The sequence below is a fragment of the Balaenoptera musculus genome, chromosome 3, assembly GCF_009873245.2.
Source record: "Balaenoptera musculus isolate JJ_BM4_2016_0621 chromosome 3, mBalMus1.pri.v3, whole genome shotgun sequence".
Classification (NCBI taxonomy): domain Eukaryota; kingdom Metazoa; phylum Chordata; class Mammalia; order Artiodactyla; family Balaenopteridae; genus Balaenoptera; species Balaenoptera musculus.
Window position 1 is genome coordinate 164761191 of NC_045787.1, and position 6178 is coordinate 164767368.

Below are 6178 nucleotides of genomic sequence, written 5' to 3' on the forward strand. Positions count from 1 at the left end.
CTTTATTATTTTCTTCCTTCTGCTGACTCTGGACTTCATTTGTTCCTATTTTAGGTGGTAGGTTAGGTTGTTTATTTGAGATTTTTCTTGTTTCTTGAGATAGTCATCTATCCTTATAAACTTCCATTTAACAACTGCTATTGCTGTGTTCCATATGCTTTGGAAAGTGTGTTTTTTGAGGTTTTTATTTCATAAGTCTGTATCACAATTTTGGTTTTGAACAATAAACCAATCAGAAACATAATAGTTTATGTTTATTCATTCAGATATTAGAAACCATCAAATCTGCTTTACCTCTATTCATCAATGAAGTCTCCCATCTCTTTTTAAGAGTATCGGTGTACAACTACCCTTAGCCATGCAGACTCATAGATAAGTGTTCTATATCAGATAAGTGGCTATTCTCAAAGTTTTTGCTATTGAATCTAGCCATTTCTTCCATCATTAAGTATACAGAAAGCATATCCTTATTATTTCTGCCACTCCTGTATCCCAGAAACCCCTCTTTATAACTAAGAACTTTTCAGATTACTTCTTATTATATCTTCTCTGTTTTGGTTCATCGGTTTGCAGTGAGGGTAAAAACTTATACTTGGGTAAAACTTCTACGTTATATCTGATTTTCCCATGTTTCGTTTTAAATCTTTTAGAGTTTAAACGTTTTATTTTGGCTTAATTTTTTTCTGAATGTAGTACTTAGCCAGTTTTTACAAATTGTAATGTATTCTCCTTAAGTCATTTTAAATCATCTTTTTCCAACTTACTTGAACTGGTAACTTCATTAAATAGTAAACTTTTATATATACATGAGCTTGTTTCTTGAGCACCTTTTCTTCTTTTTTTCTAGATTTATTTTATTAATTTATTTTTGGCTGCATTGGGTCTTTGTTGTTGCACACGGGTTTTCTCTAGTTGAGGTGAGTGGGGGCTACTCTTTGTTGTGGTGTGTGGGCTTCTCATTGCTGTGGCTTCTCTTGTTGCAGAGGGCAGGCTGTAGGCGCGTGGTCTTCAGTAGTTGTGGCTCACAGGCTCTAGGGCACAGGCACAGTAATTGTGGCATGAGCTTAGTTGCTCCGTGGCATGTGGGATCTTCCCCAACCAGGGATCAAACCCCTGTCCCCTGCACTGGAAGGCGGATTCTTAACCACTGCGCCACCAGGAAAGCCCCAAGCACATTTTTTTTCTATGGAACATTGTTTTCTTTCCCACAATAACAAACTTTAGGGAGTATTTGGTATATTCCTTTTTTTCATATCTTTCCCTATGGTCCTTTTTTCCCCCTCAGAAGAGTTCTTATTTTTCCTTGAAAAATTCCCTTTTCTGTGAATTTGAGAATCAACATCTCTACTTTCTAAAATTATAGTATGGCTTTAACTTTATTACTTTGATTCAAGTACTTTGGGGAAAATGAGGTTTTTACAATATTATAACCATTAATAAGTATGGTACATATCTATTTAATCAGGGCTTTTATTTCCTCTCTTTGCTTAATCATGTTTTGTATCACTTTTTCCATTGCGTTTTTTTTAGAATGCACTGATTTGTTATTATGTTTATTATTGCCTTTCTTTTGATTGCTCTGGTTTTATATTCCTACTCTCTTTTACATTTCTTCTTTTCTAATGTAAGCATTTAGTGCTATAAATTTTCCTCTCAGCACTATTTTATTTGCATCCCACAAATTTTGTTATGCTATATTTTCATGTTCTTTACTTTTAATCTGTTTTTCAAGGGTTTTTTCTGAGATTTTCATTTGAACGTTAGGTTTTTCAAAAGATGTGTTGATTACTTTCTAGTTATTTTGAAATTTTCCTGTTATCTTTATGTTTACTGATTTAAGGTTGTTTCCATTATGGTCAGAGAATATACTCTGTATGATTTCCATTTTTATGTCTGGGAGTTTTATGACCCAGAATATGTTCTATTTTTGAGGATCTTCTATGGGTGCATGGGAATAATGTTTATTCTAATGTTGTTGAATGGAGTGTCCAATAAATGTCAATTTAGTGTTCTATAAATCAATTGACTATTGGTGTTTGAAGGCATTGTTCAGTTTTCCTTATCTTAGCTGAGTTTTTGTCTAACAGTACTGTCAATTGCTGAGGAGAGTATTGAAATCCCCAATTATTATTTTATATTCATCTCTTTCTCCTTTTGGTTATATCAGATTTTGTTTTAGATTTTGATTTTATTGTGAACATTTTCAAACATACAGAAAAACTGAACAAACTTTACAGTGAACAAGACATACTTGCCACATGAATTTTACCATTCATGTTTTGCTGTACTTGCTTTATCACATAGCTATCATCTCTGTATCATCAATCAAACCATCTTATGTGTTGATATGTTTCTCTTTCCCCTTTTTTCCAGCTTTATTGAGGAATGATTGACAAATAAAAATCAGAGTCATTTCAAGGTTGGCATCTTATGACTGTCTGTCTTCTAGCTGTGATTTTCCTGGTCCCTGACATGATCCGTGATTTTTCTATTCTTTTCTGGACATTTCGTATATTATATTGGGAGACTCAGGGTCCTACTTAATCTTCCATTTTAGCAAACATTCATCTCAGTTAGGTTTATCATTCAGGTCTTGATATCATTTTGTGTGCCATCATTCCCATGATAATTTAGTTTTCAGAGTCCATGGAGTGGTACTCTGTGCTACCTCATTTGTACTCTGCTTGGAGGACACTGAAAATACAGCATGGCTCTGACATTGCAGTTCAGGTTTTACACTTTGGCATATTCTATCCGTTCATGTTTGCATCATGAGGTGTCTGCCAAGCACTTCTTGGGCAGCATTGAAGAGTCTCTTTCTCCAACTCCTTCCTCTCCAATATCCTCCCTTCCTCTCTAATTGGGTGAATGAGGGATGCCCCATGCCACCCTGGGTGGGAGTGGAAGTTCAGATTCCTACTCCATGTCCAGCGAGAAAAAAGAAAGGCAGTGCCTCCCTGGGTTGCCAGCTGCCACCACATGGGGGCAAATGTGCAGACTTCCTTCTCCGTCTTTCCTGATACTGATCCAGTAGACTATCTCCTACACCACCTGTTGGGGGAGACAATAGGACAGACTCCCACTGATGTACATTGAATAGGAAAGTGCCCACCTGGCCTGCCTGCTGTTGCCTGGTGGGGGTGAGATGAGCAGGAGACCAGGTATCTGGCTTGCTCTTGTTCATGTTGCCCAGTGGGACTGGAGAGTGACTTCCTGGGTCACTTGGTGCTGCTGGATTAGAGAGTCAGTGGAGACCAGGTGGGCAGGCAGGAAAGTGCCCACGTGGGCTACCTGATGCTCTTGGATGGGTAACAGGCATCTATACTTCCTACTCAGTCCCCACTGACATCATGGAGGAGGTCATCCATGGTGTTTGGGTGGGGTAGGAAAAGTGTTGTAAAAAATATTTCTGTTCTCCTGAGATTCCCATGGCCTGACCTTTTGGCCAGAGAGAACATGGTTTTCTTAGGGTTCTTTTTGTTTGTTTCTTTGTGCCTGTTGTCAGTTCCAGGTTGCAACCTTCTCTGGTGATCAGTAGGAGATAAATAGGAGATTCAAATAAAACCTAAAGACCTCATAGTTGTGTTATTCCTCAAGTGCTGAGGTCCTTTGTCAGTCTGCCTTCCTCTTTACATCTTTCAGTTTTCATACAATTGCCTGTTTAATTATTTCCACATTTTTAAATTGTATTAGTACAGATTATCAAAGAAATGTGAGTGTATACCATCTTGTCCAGAACCAGAAGACACACCTTTTTTTTCTTTAAGTGTTTAATGCCCTTTTAATATTTTCCATATTGAGTAAGATCTTTCCATTCTTTGAGTTACATATTAGGATGGGTATTATATTTTCTCAAATTTATTTTATTGTGGCAGACGAAAAAACACAACATAAAATTCACCCTGCCAACAATTTACAAGTGTACATTACAACATTTTCAACCACATGCACACTGTTGTGCAACAGATCCTCAGAAAACTGCCCACCCCCCATTGTGCATGACTGAAACTGTACACCCTCCAAATAGCTCCCCAGCTCCCCTTACCTCATCCCTTGGAAATCACCTTTCTAATTTGTTTTTATGTTTGACTACTTTAGATACCTCATTTAAGTGGAATCATGCAATATTTGTTTTTCCGTATTGACTTACTTCGCTTAGCATTACGCCCTCAAGGTTCATGCATGTTGTAGCATATAACAGGACTTCCTTCCAGTTTATTTATTTATTTATTTACGGCTGCGTTGTGCAGCACGTGGGATCTTAGTTCCCCGACCAGGGATCGAACCCACACCCCCTGCATTGGAAGCATGGAGTCTTAATCACTGGCCGCCAGGGAAGTCCTTCCTTCCTTCTTAAGGCTAAATAATATTCTATTGTATGTATATGCTCCATTTTCCTTATTCTTTCATCCATTAATGTGCATTTAGGTTGTTTCCATCTCTTTGTTATTTTTAATAATGCTGCAATGCATTTTCTCAAATGATTTTCTGGCACTTAGTGAGACTGGAAAAATTCTTCTTACATACATTAACTAGTGTCATAGATTACCTTTCTAAACTTCTAAAGTGTAAATATTTGTTACTCTATAGATAAATCTTGCCTAATTATGATTTGTATTGATATTAGTTCATTAATAATTTAATATTTTTGCATCAAATATTTTGTTATAATGGATTTTTTGTGTGTATGTTCAGGAAGCTTGCATTACCTGGGTTTCCCTGATTCTTAAATATTTAGTAAAGTTTTCTAGTAAACCTCTAGGATAGGAAGTACCTTCCTAGATGTGAGGCAGAAAGCCAAAAAAAAAATAAAGTGATTGATATATTTAACTATATCAAAAGAAAATTGTAGTTTTATTAAACTGTTTTCTACTTACTGTTTGATTATTTGCTAGAATGAGATATTTTATTAATGAAAATAAAGTTCAATAAACGATTTTGAAATAAAATGATATCTGTTGAAAATTTCAATGAAATATGAACATTTTAGCAATACGCTTCCATTGATTTCTTCGTCTGTAAAATGGAGACAGATAATAGCATTTCCTTATGCGTTTCCGTGAAAATACTCAGGAGTAATGTACATAAAATGCTTGTCATGTATTGTGGAATGTAATGCCTATTCCTTTTTCCACCAGGGTGATTATAGCTTTTTTTTTTTTTTTAATGCTTGAAGTCTGCGGTTCTTAAAATATATTTTTGCAAAGTGAACCTTTTTTAAAAAATAAATTCTGCCTAGAGTTTTATGATCCCTTTGGAATAAAAATTCAAGTTTCTGTGTGTGTGTGTATGTGTGTCTATACACATATATCTCAAATAATATTTTAAGCCTTATGAAAAGCTGCATCCCCCAGTCTTTATTCTGACTCCCACAAACAACTTATTTGTTTTTCTGGTTGTAATTCTGTATTTCTAAATTAGCTACTTATACAGCTTTTTCATTTTTCAGCTTTTGATTTTTTCTAATTACCTTCTTCTCTGAAAAAATTAGCATGTAGTTCTCTTGCTATTTTAAAACATAATTCCCCTCCCCCAATATAATTATATAATAAATTAGGATAAATCGAAAGTCAGTGTCTATTGTTTTATTACATAGATGTTTACCATTTTATGACATATGAATCTGATCCAGATTTCATTTTATTTTTGATCCAGATTTTATAAATACATTCTCTTTCTCACTTTTTTTCTTTGGATTTTTTAAATGGTAAAATTCCCTTGTTTCTTTGTTTTATTTCTATCAATTCATCACTGGTTCATCCTCTCCAACATAAATTTAAATCTCTTTTCAGTAGATCCAAATGAATGAGACAATTTACCAGCTTCATTTCCTGCTGGGGGGCATCCCTCTTGGGCCTGTACATACATACACACATACATACATATACACACTGTATCTGGAAGGATAGAGTAGAAAATGATGTTTATCTTTGGGAGAAAGGACCGGGAGACGGTATGGGAGTGAGAATATTTTACTGACTACCACTGTTTGAAGATTTCCTATATGTGTATCTATGACCTAGCCCCCTCCCCCACAAAAAAAATTTAAAAAAAATAGCGTTAGATCCCTATCTACCGGCTTGTGACAGCAAGTTCAAGAGAAAGGTGAATATATGATCCAATTTTTTTTTTTAATGTAAGAACATCAGTTAAAAAAAAATCCTAAATATGAGCATAT